At 41.9% G+C, this 13,156-nt stretch overlaps 1 long non-coding RNA gene across 1 annotated transcript in view; it reads right to left on the reverse strand.

Moving 5' to 3' along the window:
* LOC140650046 (uncharacterized) overlaps positions 1-10,428 on the reverse strand; it is a 45,504-nt gene extending 35,076 nt beyond the window's left edge. Inside the window, exon 1 of the long non-coding RNA XR_012041832.1 lies at positions 10,339-10,428. This is a non-coding gene — a long non-coding RNA (uncharacterized lncRNA). The remainder of the gene's footprint in view (positions 1-10,338) is intronic.
* Positions 10,429-13,156: the final 2,728 nt, after the last annotated feature.

Here is a 13,156-nt window from a genome sequence, read left to right on the forward strand (position 1 = left end):
GAGGCACCAACTGACTAATGGCAGGGCAGGGGAATAACCTCAGGGTGCTTGGCTTTCAGCACACTCAGAGGGAAATGGTCACAGAAGATGGAAGAGGAGGAGTACCTGTTGCCAAATGGCTGTGATTACAGTGGTGGCAAACTTCCAGGGAAACGGAGCCTCAGTTCTGTTTTATCAGGATCCTTTATAAATTGCTATTAAGAAGTATTTTTCAACAATCTCATTTTTATTAGCCGTTTGTGCCCATTACAGTTTTCTAGTTGCTAGTTTGTTATGGCTGTAACATAAATAAAGTTCTAAAAATGTCTCATTTGAGGAATTGCAGAGCTGGGCACGCCATTTAGACAGATAAAAGCAGATGTAAAGGGCTTTCTTTGTAATGGGTCTATTTTATATTTAATAGAACTGTCATATAAACCTATACTAGCATTTAAAATGCAGTTTCTAGGCTATAAAATAAACACCATTTCTAATATTGCTGTTGGCTTTCACCTATGGGACACAGTTCATTAAAAGCTCTATAAGTCATTTACATGGGGTTGCTGTATGATTTACAATCTAGGAGCCACCCCAGGCAACACATGTGTCTCTCTCCCACCTTAGGAACCAGTTCTTCAAAAATATTAATGATACCTGCAGGATCACCCAGCCAGGCAGGACTGGTATGATCAATGGTGCAGCACTGGTGGAGAGGGGCACACCTTCTATGGCAGGAGCTCTGCTAGGTACAAATGCCTCCTTCAGGAAGAGTAAGCCTGAGAAACACTTTTGCATTCGGTTCTCTTTACTGAAGTTTCTAAGAAACCACAAAAAGAAACATACCTGTCTCAGGGCTCTGTGGGAGGTAAGGCAGGACTGCCTGTGCTGGGCTGAGGGATTAGCTTGTTTGCTTGCCCACGTTGGGCTGAATGACCCTCTGGAGGAGCCCACTTCTCTTCTTTGGCTATAGAAATAGGCATGCAGGTGAAATGGCTAAAATAAGGTGGAAGCACCTGAACACAAGTTCTGCGTTACTGATCTAATGTGAAGTTGTGAGACAGCTTAGGGACATTGCCTCTGACATGGTTCCCAGTTTCGTTGCAGGATGAGATGCACTTTTCCTACTGGACTTGTGATTCAGAAACCCTAAAGTGGTGAGGATGCTGAGACTCTCTTGGACCCCAGTGTCCTTCTGAGCCAGACCAAGAGTGTGCAGTTCCTTCTCTTTGAACTTCTGCTGTTAATAATGTTTCCTCAAGTCTTCTGGGGAAGGAAGCATGGGGAAGAGGAGAAGCAAGCTGCTTCCCCACTCTGTGTGGAGTACCCTGATTGATCCCCAAAGGCTGTGAGCTGGCACGCACTGACACCGTGCCTCTTGTCACTACACAGCAGCAAGGAAATACCTACACTGAGACATACCTGGAAGTTGCTGTTCCCTGTGGGGACAGCCCACCTGTTTGCTGGCCTTAAGGGGAGTGTTACTGTTATCATCAGAGGCGAAGCTGTGCATCTCCTGTGAAAGTTCCTGGGACCTCTAACTCTGTCTCTGGCTGCTTATAGCTTTGTCAGACTTTAACTGGCTGTACTGTTATTTTCCATGCCTCAAGCTGATCTTTATTTGTTTAATGGAGCAAAATACTTCAGCTATTTCTGAGCCAGGCACTGGGGGGAAAAAGATATTGTTTCATTCTTTCTTTTTTTTAACGTTGGCAACTTCTTCCCTAAATTCCCCCATGCTTTCCAGAAGGCACTTCAGACTTGCTAGGGAAGGGGTCCTTTGTGCTGATCAGGTGCGTACCATTTTCTGTTTCAACTCAAATCTAACCAGATTTTATTGCTTTGAAAAATCAGACTAAGTGTACTGAATAGAGACTTTGACTTTAGCAGATAAAATTTTCTCAGAAATCGATTCTCACTAAGTATTCTTGACCTCTTCACAGCAAAATGGTCACATACAGACCAGCTGACCCATGCACCTTGCCCAGTAATACCCAGAACTTGTCCAGCAATGCTGCTCCATGCCTGGTGTGACCTGAGCTGTGCGTGGGATCCCGATCTGCAGGGTGGCACTCAGTGTCTCAGGCTCTCTGTTGCAGGAAGACTGGACAAGGGTCTTGGAAAGGTAGCCTGAGACTCAATGGACAGAAAATTGGTTGGGGAGGTGGGGGGAGTAGGGGGCTGACACAGTGCATGAGGTCTATTTAAACAAAGAAACTGGGAAGAGAAAGGCAGGTCTGACAGATCTGGACCAGGCAGGTGTGCAGAATAAAACTGAGAGGAGGATGCAGGCATGTCCAGGAGAAAGGAGAGTGTCTAACAGGAGGGAAGCAGCAGACAGGAGGAGAGGACTTCAGTGGCTGGGGTGGAACCCAATCGAACTGAGGTTCACTGCCTCCTACTGCCTTAGATAAATATTTCTGAAACCCACTGGCAAGGCACTTGTCTCACCCTCTGCTAATAGTGGTCCACAAGTAAAATAAAAAGCAACAAGTTCTGCCTGTTGCTCTGTTAACACAAATAGCTTAAGTATACACAGCGAAAGCAGTCTCCAAAAAGCAGACACATGTCAAACTATATTGGTCTCAGTGTGGTATTTCAGAGGTTTTGCAATTTGAAGTAGGAATGCCTTCCCTACTTGAACTTTATAAAAAGACTTGTAAAATTGTTACTGTATCAAGCAGCCAGAAAGTAGAAAATGCTTCAAGTAAGGTGGCCCATGAATCTTCAGCCAGGTTCCCCTGTGCTTGTACCTTGTAAAAGGTTGCTAAATACATGGTAGTGTTTTAGCAAGGCTTTCTGAGTAAATTAGACTGGTGGGTGAGTGCTATGTACATGTGCATATGTGTGTGCACGTGCATCTGTCTATCTTTATGCAGGTCAGTTACCCCATTACCCAGTAACTTTCCAATCCCTTGGCTTATTTGAGTGATATTTGTCACTGAGGGACAGTACCCCTGAGATATTAGCTTCACACACATCTTGTGGTAGCATGTGGATTCTGCCCCAGCCTCTAGCACAGAGCTGTTTGAGGAGACACTGCAGGTCTAGCTACAGGTGGGCTAAGCAATTTCAGTCAGAGGGAACTGCGCTGTGACAGCAAAAAAAAAAAAAGTTAGAAAAATTAGGACTCAGGTATTTCACACTAGGCCCTGAAGATGAGTGGAAACTCATGACTTTCACCCCCTGGGGCCTCAGTTCCCTATCTGTCCATTAGGTCCTGTCACTGAACAGGAGTGTTGCAAGAATAATTTAATATTTGCGGGACAATAAATAATCAAGACAATAAACACATTTAAGTTAATTCACAAAGGAAGTCACAGGGTAAAACTCATCATTATCTTTCCGTAAGAGTATTCAGACATGGAGATAAATAGTTAAAAAGCCCATTCACTTAACCTTAGACACTTCACAGCAACCCATATGTTAGGATCCAAGTTGTTTTCAGCTCCCTTTAAAGTAGGTGATGATCTCAAGTGGCCAGAGTTGCCCTCTGGAGATATGTTTCTCCTCCAACTGCAGAAGGAGCCTACGGTGACCAGGAACCTCTCTGGAGTGCCTGATGTGGGTGGGATGAGCTCAGGATGCAGTGGCCGCTCTCCAGGCTCTTCTTCTAACATCCCGCAGTTGTATGGGAAAAGCCTGGGCAGTGGTCCTCACTAACAAGCGAGAGGGAGGCAAAAAGGGTTTCCAGCAGTGGCATCCATTCTGCCATAACTTTTAACCTTTTATCTTGGGAAGGATCTTCCAATGCCGTTTCTTTACAAGTGATATTTATATTACAGAAGTTCCTGAAAGCTTCCAGCTTGGTTGTGCCAAGCATTGAACAAACAGAGTTGCGAATTATTTTCCATCACAGATGGCTACGTATAATTCTCAATCTGTATTTGGATTAAGTATCTTCATGAAAAATGGCCTAAGTTTTACTATATCAAGCACCATCAAGGCTCAGAAAACTTAGCTGTCAGGATCTTTACAAAATCAGGCCACTTCTATTAGCAATCGTACATGCCAGGAAAAGAAGCATGTGCCACAGTTGTGGCATATCCTTAAGTCACATTGAAGTTAAGGCACCATTAAGAGCCTCACTTGAGGTCTAACGTAGGACTGCCTGGCAACCAGGAGAAATCGTGCAGAGGCCAGGAGTGCTCACGGAACTGGGGAGAGCTGTAATGACTTCCTTATGACCCATCTCCAAACTGCACTGAGTGGAGCTCTGGCACAGGAGAGAGTCTGGCCTATAGCGTGTAAATAAATAACAAATGAGCAAGTCAAAATGAAGGCAGAGATGAATGAAGTGGTTCACACAGCACGGCTATAGTTTTATGCTGTCTCCAGGCTATGGAAGGCAAGCCATAATACTTTGGTTCAGGTTCTCAAAATCGTTTTTAGTGCCATAAAGGGTGACCTTTTTTTTTTTTAATTAAAGTCCATATTCTGGAGCTGTCTTCTGAAGAGAAATAGAGCCAAGAGGGATAATACTTTTCCACAAAAGCATTAATAAGTGACCATCACTACATGGATAAATGTAGTTTTGGACTGAAAGCAAAGTATAATTAATTTTAAATTAATAGGTTAATCTTTAAATTGATTAATAAACTGCAAAACCAGCCTGCACATTGGATTTTTCTAAAACCTACATGAAAGCCCATTTTCTATCTAAAGAGCTCAGGAATACAATTGCCAGCAGGACTAAAGCAACATTTATAAAAGGGCTTATTTTAAAGCAATTCCAGAACAAAGTTGGCAATTTGTTCACATGGATTGCATGAATTGCATGCCGTATTCAAAAATTAAGTTCTCAGACTAATGGATTTGGGACGTTTAACTTTCACTTGCTAGCAATGGACAAACTAGGTCCAGACACCTGCTGTAATCTCACCAGCACCTCCAGGGAGGGGTGATGATCAAGGAATAGACTTCAAAATGTTATGAGCAGGCTGAAAAAGATGGCTGAGGACAGATGGCAGACAGCTCAGCTGGCAGATGCCTGGTATCCTTCAGTGTGGAAAGAGGGAATATGTGTAAGAGTCTAGGAAGGTGGTTGGTGGGTTCCTCTGCGTAAGAAAAAGTGAATTTAAGTCTGTGTTACCTCAGTAAAAAACTACTGAGAGAACATGTCATGTCATTTAGTTCTGGCTGAAAGTGTATCAGGGGATATGATGCTCCATTGAGCATCTAGAAATTTCTAACAGCCTGTGAAAAAAAGAATTGGCTGAGTCTGGCTGGGAGTTTGCAAGAAAGGATCATGATAAGAAGGCAAAATGGAGGAAGTTGAGTATCTGTAGCAGAAGCTCAGCTGCAACAGCTATCTACAGCAGCAAGAAGAGCAAGCCTAGATACTTCACCTATATCTTCTGGGCTTTGTCAAGCCCTGTGTGCTGGGACGTGCCACTGCAGGGCCAGGGATCTGGGCTCCAGCTCCTCCACTGGGGAGTTCACTTTGGTGCCCCTCTGGCTTGTCACCCCACGTCTCCTTACTGTGGCATGCAGATGGGAGACTACAAGGATGGGGCTGATCCTGCCCAGGCCTTGCCATCCCAACTGGGAAACAAACTGTCAGGGCATGGACCCAGTTCTTGAACTTAGAACTGATCCAGTAACACACAAATAGCTGCACAGAACCACAGAAAGCAAAAATGTGTGTCATCCAGTAGTCAACAGACCCCAAATAACTGAGACCCCTGAAATGCCAGCAAGTTATCTGATTTTGCTGCCTGGTGGCTGGACAAGGAAATAACTCAATGAGAGAAAACTACAATGGACCAAGTAACTCTGGGGACCACATTTACACATCTTCACCCTAGCAAGCCAAAGCTGAACACCACATTTCCCGTCTCTATCAGTTAACGCAGTGGTGAGAACTGAAGCCTATGTGGCAGGAATGACTGAAACATTGGGTCAGAGAGGGAATATCCCGATAGAGAGATCAGCGAGGCAGCGTGTGCCTGCTCAGGACACTGCCAATCAGTCTGCTGAGGAAGATGGCTAGGAGGATCCCCAGATCATGATGCCCAAAAGAGACCTCCCAGCCATTCCCTCAGCTCCCCTAGCCTAATGGCAGCTCAGTGGCAGGGCTGCCATGGGGATGCCACAGGATGACTTAGGAAGGAAGGGACCTCAGGAAGGCTCTGGTCCCACCTGCTGCTCAGAGCTGGCTCAGCCAAGATGCCGACCCAACTGCTGGGTCTGCTCAGACTACAGAAAGGATTGTCTCCTAGAGGGAGGACATGCAAACTGCTCTCACCAGGGAAGGCTGCGGATGGTCTGGACAAGAAGAGGAAAGCACAGGCACCAGCTGGCAAGGGGGTGCCGATAGCTGGACCGGTAAATTCAGGGGAAAACAGAATTGCCACCTGGCTTAGCAGATTGACGCATTCACCAGCACATCTTTTGCGTGTTTGCCAAAGTGTTACAATCTCCTTTCCCAGGCTGGGTGGAAGGTAGAGACTTTATATTTTCACCTGTTTTTTTTTTTTTTTTGAGGAAGACTAAGAGAAATTAGGAAGAAACCTAAAAAGACCCTCCTCTGTGAGCTGAGAAGTGAGGATGACCAAAAGGCTGGACTCGGAGGCTATGTTTGCTTACCAGAAATAATGAGAATAATGAAACACTAATCTGACTTGTCTGTACAGATGGATTTCCAGCATAACGGAGCAATGAAATAGCACGTCCCCCCAAGGGGAGCTCCTGAGCAGTGAAGCATAATTCTTGCCTGAGAGTTAAATCTCAGTATGGCTCTTGGCTGTGAAATTACTGCACTGCTGAAAATACACACACAGACACACATGCATACTGACACTGGAAGAAAAGCTGTGTTGGCATTTATAAGACTGTAAGGTCAAAGTTAATTTTGTCAGATTTACTAATTGTTTTCAAACTGTCTCTTTTGTTTAAGCTGATTTAAAAGTAAACTCTGACTTACTGTGATTTGGTTTTAAATACCTTTTGGTAACAGTCATTCTGAATTATAAATAGCTTCATCCTTCTTCCTTCTTATCAAACTTTGACATATGCAAGATAATAAGAGGGATTTTAGAAATACTGATGCAAACCAGCCACCGCTGAATCATGTTAAGTCAATAGTCCCTAACAGTTAATGTTCAGATCACCGAGGGAGTGTGCAGTAAGGGGCTGGGGAAGACACAGAGACTTCTATGGCTTTTGAGCCTGAACTGATTCATTATTCACTCAATTTAAAATTGTCAAAGACAATTTTTGTAAGCATGCGTCCATTTCCCTTCTGTTTAAAGAGGTATATGGAAGTATGACTACAAGTAAGCATGGTTAAAAGAAGATAGTCATAGCTTAGTGCATGCTGTAAGTGGATTGCTGTCATCACTAAAGCTAAACTAGGGGGACTAGGGGGAAGATGAGATTTCATACTAGCATTTGTCCACACTTGTGTTCCTGCGGGTATTTCTGTGCTCTGCTTTGTTCCTTGAGATAACAATGTTTTCATTCTCTAAATAAAGATTTGCTAGATTTGCTTTGCTGCAAGAAATCTTCCAAGGGACTGGATCAGGGCCTCCCTGTTCGCTCATGTCCTTGTCTTTAGAAATACTACACCAGATTAATAGGAAAAGGGTGGCACAAGAGGCAGGAGAATTCCAGACTCCCACTTGGGTTTTTTCATTGTGTTTTCTCTGAAATAGCTTGGCCCCAATCCTTCAATCATTAGTTATGCAACTAAATTTTGTACACGTGAGCATGATCATTGACTTCAATGGGAAGGCTTCCATTGGTAAAATAGTTCATAGAACTTAGGTGTTGGAAGGACTGAATCCTGTGTAAAATGGTTGCATTTTCCACAACTTCTCTGTCCTCTGTGTGTTTTCAAGTCATGGCCTGTCATTTTATTGGCATGTCAAGCTTTTCCTTGGAGAACCAATGGAGCTAGGAGACAGCAAGTTGGTTCTTGTCTATTGCAAAAAGATGTGATGTATCTGCAGAAATGTAGTCTGCAAGACATGTAAAATAATCCTCCTATCCTACCTCAGCACTCATACAGACTCAGCTGGAGTACTGTGTCCAATTCTGGGCACCATACTTCAAGAAGGCTACAAATCAAGTAAATAGAGAGTCCAGAAGTGAGCAAGTAGAATAATCAGAAATCTAGAAGACATCACTATGGATGCAGAGGATGTGGAGATAGCACGAAAAGATTTTTTTTTAATCTAGAGAAGGCAGAGGGAGACATGACAACAGTCTGCAAGTATGCAAGGGGCTATCACAAAGAGGAAAGGCTTAATCTGTTCTCCATGCGCATATGACAAAAAGAGATGAGCCTCACTTGCAAAATGGAGACTGATATCCCTTAATATCTTAATAACTTTCTAGTTTTAGAAATAGGACAGCAGTCAGCTTTTTTGCCTGGGGAAGAAGGATGAAGATGATGGAATCTTCTTCACTGAAGGCCTTCAAACATCTCCAGCTATGAATAGCCAATCCTGTGTACTGGCAAGGGGGTGGTTAGAAGACCTCATGAGGTTCTCTACACCTTCTGTTAATGTGATCAACAAAATTCTACATTCTAAAGATAGGAGTCTTATTACTGGGAGTAGAGAAAAGGCAGAAAGGGCCAAAACATTGTTTTCAGACCTCAAACAGAGCTTGTAAAGCACTGATAATGTTCTCTTTTGATTAGTGAAAGATGATGAAACAACTTGAAAAGAATAAGCACAAAACTGTAATATGACCCTTTTGGGGAAAGCTTTTCTTCCTGCTCCAGCATCCCTTTATCATTTTTCCTCCTGATCTTTGGATTTTATCTCAAGGTGGAAAAATGGAAATTACACCAGAAGATGACATTAAAGCAGCTTCTTACTTCAAACCCTTTTTTGCCAAAACCATTTAAAAACTATTATTTGTAACAATGGTATTTATAATGATGAAATGTATATTCTTTGCCATGTCCAAAGCACAAGTAGCAGATCTGAGAACAAGCAATACCCACTTTCATGCTGCACTAATTTGGCAGGAATAAAATCTTGCAAATTCTGGTGGAGCTCTTTTCAAAAGTGAATGGAAATGGGATCTAATGACATTCAAGTAACCTACTCAGGTTGCTGAGGCTGAGTGGAAGATACTTTTGATGGAAATCTGAGACTGAGTGGGTATATAAAAATACAGAAATGAATATGTAATTTTCCTTTGTTATCACATGAAACAGCAGCCCCATATTGCTTATGGAGGAAGAAAGCTGCAAAAAACTAGGGAGAGAAATTAATGCAAAAAACTATAAAGAAATGGAGCTGTCTTGCTCCTTAAAAAAAAAAAGGAAAAAAAAAGTTCAGCATGGATCCATATGGTGTGAGATTTCTCTTCTGTGACATTTTTATTAAGGTTATGTATATGACCGTTCATCTTCATTCTGCTGGTGCTAATTGCTGTCTATTGGACCCTTCGCTACTGTGTACAGAGAACACATGCTTCCCCTCGACACTGCCATCGCGGCGAGTGCACTGGATTGTTCTGCTGTCCTCAGATAGGAACCTGCTGCTGCTGCCTGACCGCAACAGCTGGGAATATTCTGCTTTTAAAAGCTTATCTTGTTGATACTTGAGTTGAGCTATTACACAGTGGAACAAGCAAACAGAATGAATGGACCCTCTGCGGGCAACTTATGGTAACAAAAAAAGCTTCCATGTGCTTTTGAATGTGTCTCTTGTCTTGGAATTGACAGTGATGTTTAGCATAGATGTTTCCTGCAAAGAAAACGTGATGGTATAGAGCCAGGAACAGGCTAAAAAGAAACATGCACAGAAGACATGTTCAGCACTTAAGCTTCTTTGCAACTCTAAGCAACATTTAGAGACCAATTTTGCAAAGGTTTTCTCATACGAACGGCCCCACTGAAATGCAAGGGGCTGCTTTTTTCTCTAGAATGGCTAATTTGATCAAGAATTACTTTTTTGCACAAAATTAGTATGTAAAGCATATCCCCTCGATCTTCTACGGAGCTTTTAAGCAATCAGCCTGAGAATAAGGTTATTTATTTATCAGCATTAGGTCCATGCACATACATATATACTGCATGTACGAGCAGATCAGAGCAGAGAAACACAAATATTCCCATGTTACGGATGGACCACCCAGAGAAATACAAAAATCTATTAATTTTGCTTATCACTTAGACTCCAATTTAACAAAACATCTAATAGTGTCATGAATTTTTCTGTCACGAAGGAAGTGTTACAATCATCTAATCTGACTTCCTACATAATGCAGACTGTAGGATTTCCCCGAACAATGCTGACTTGTACATCCATTCATTTTAGTTCAAACTGTAAAAGTTAGTAGCAGCAATAAGAATAATTATCAGACTTAGGTTCATGCAATTAGCGAATCTTAAACTGTTACCTTCTTAACACATTGCCTTTCGTGAATGGTGCTGTGCTTAGCCATGCCCCGAACTACACACCAGTCTGACTATAGACTCCACATGACCTCTAGGCAGGAAAATCTCTCTTCTGAAGCCTTAATGGAAGTGTTGTCTGAGCAAGCACAGACCCTGAGTGACACGTGCATTATTCTGTGCGTAGACAAACATCTGAAAATTCGTCTCTCAGACCACACTGGGCAATCTGTGAGAGCTGAACTTGACACCTAACAGCCAGACTTACTTGTAACTTTGGTCTTACAGTGATGGTGATTCTTGCTATACGGCTGCTGTTTTAACCCATTAACCTTAGTTAAGTGGCCAGTTCTAGTTGGCATAGGTGACCCGTGGATACGCGGTTCCTTTTCCCACATTCTTGGTGGCAATTCTAGCTCGAGGAAAAGCTATTCTCTTCCCCTTTCCCACCACTTCTGCCTTGTACCACTTTCTCATTTGTGCTTATTCAACTGTTTATAGGGTTATTAAATAAACTGGATTAAGCTTAGAAGTAAATCCATCTATTTTCCTGTTCTATTAAAAAAGTGAGCGACCTTCTTCAAGAGGCATTGATACATTCAGAAAAAGAATGATAATTTGGAGTCAATATGAAAGGAATTCCTATTTTCTGCTTTTATCACTGTAATGAAAAATTGAAAATTATTTGCATGTGAAAAAAATAATTTCAATAGGTGTACAGGCTACTTTCACTCCCTGGCACTATGTAATCACTTTCTAATTATTATATTTAGGTAGTGTTTTAAATGAAACTGTTTTCAAAGAAAGCGCTGAGAACACAGAATTTTGAAAATGGAACATCGCAATTATCCTGCAATTTCTTTTCTTAGCTAAAAAATTACTTTAATTTAATGAAAAATTATTAAATTTTTGGACACCTTTTCTGAAAATAACCCATCATTATTATTATTATTATTATTATTATTATTATTATTATTATTATTATTATTACTATTATTTGCCTAGACCTCATTAAGGGTAAGTAGCACCTCAAGAGGCTAGCCAGCAGTAACAAACACATATATTTGTGCACATGCGTATACATAGTTAGGCTGGAGATGGCTTAACAGGTTACTCTGAGGAGGAGCTCTCACTTACCAGTCAGAGAGATAAATTTCCAAACGATACCGAGGTTATTAACAACTCCAGAAATCATTACCAAAACAAAACAAAACCAAACCAGCAAAAAACCCCACCAACAAAAAATAACATACTATATATTTTAACTGGATATAAACCTGCCTCTGGTCAAAAAACTTCCTTGTCACTTTCTGAGCACTGCTCTAGGGTCCTGGCCACATTCCTTGTGGCATGTTTTGATTTTGGGGCTGTGATGCTGCCCAGATGGGGCTAGATGCAGCATCCCATACTTTTTTGCCAAAACCAGTTGTTTTGTGTGCTGTCCATCTTCAGGTTTGCCCCAGAGCTGGCTGCATTTTAGAAGACCAGGGAAAGTGGTTCTTGTGTTCACATTTTTATTTAACTGGACAAAATTGCTGTTTCTCTAGGACAATGCTATGTAATCTTTACATTTTTGTGGCTACAAATGCACCTAAAAGTTAATCTTGAGTAATATTTTGCTGTCCTTTTCTTCATCTTCTCCTTTTGTTTCTTGTCCCCACCATAATTCTGTCTTTTGTTCTTATTTGAACACTTCTTGCCCCACAGGCTTCTGGCATGGCAAGTCAAATTATTACCTCTCTTTGTTCCCACATACAAGAAAACAAGGATGCTGTCCTTACTTGGGGAAGGGAGGACCAGACAACACATTTGGATAAATGCCTTGCCAGCTTTGAAATGTCTTGTAAAATTCTGTTAATGTTTCTCTGCCATGCATGAGGCTTGCATCAAGTGCCTTTTTCAACAGCATCACTGTAGACAACCATTTATCAGGTGTATATTGTATGGCAGCGCAGTGTTTGGAAATTCCATTTGCCATATGTTATTCATGATCCTTGCTCACAGCCTTCATTTGTCAGGGGATTTAGATCTCAGCTGTGTTTAGTTTTTGGGGCTTGAGAACAAGTTGACCCACAGGCAGACACCTAATGATATAATTTGTTCAGTGCAAAAGGTTTGACTGCCCTCTATCAACCTTTATGCAGACAACTCCTTTGAATACAGTAATGGATGACAATATCAAAAGCATAAATCTCGGCGAACTTCAAGGTTTCCTGGAAAACATGACTCTTAAACTTTAGGCACATAGACATTTGGCACAATGTCAGAAAATTTCTGGACTATTCATTTATCCAACTCTGGCCAAAAATAACCAAAGACTCTATGTGTCTGTTGATTTGTTTTGAAATCCATTCAAAACGGCAAAGAAGTTAAAAAGTAAGAGACCGGCAATTGAGAAACAAGACTTCTGAAGTATGAAAGATCCTTTTCTGTATCTTACAACATGTGGTGCTAACAAGCCAGGTCATGTCCCTCGTACAAAATGCTTTCTGTGAATTTTGTGTGGTTAAATTAGCAAGGAGAAATGACACAGTTCAGGTTCCTTATGGTTCTAGAGAGTAGTAAATAAAGGTCTTGCTGGAGGAGCTGCTTCAGAGGAGAGGAACACACTGATGACTGTGGGCTCACCCCCATGGGCAGGACAGCACAGCCAGGGTAATGGTCTTTTTCTTAAGCTCTGTTGACTTCAAGGGTTCCAGTTCCCCTTTTTTTAAATCTGTCCCATTCTTAACTTTATGCCTCCTGTGTGACATTGACATCCCCTGGCTTTTTATTCTTCCTATTCTATGTATGCTGCTTCTGCTTTCCCCTGCACTACTCCTA

Source organism: Ciconia boyciana, chromosome 3, assembly GCF_034638445.1.
Source record: "Ciconia boyciana chromosome 3, ASM3463844v1, whole genome shotgun sequence".
Classification (NCBI taxonomy): domain Eukaryota; kingdom Metazoa; phylum Chordata; class Aves; order Ciconiiformes; family Ciconiidae; genus Ciconia; species Ciconia boyciana.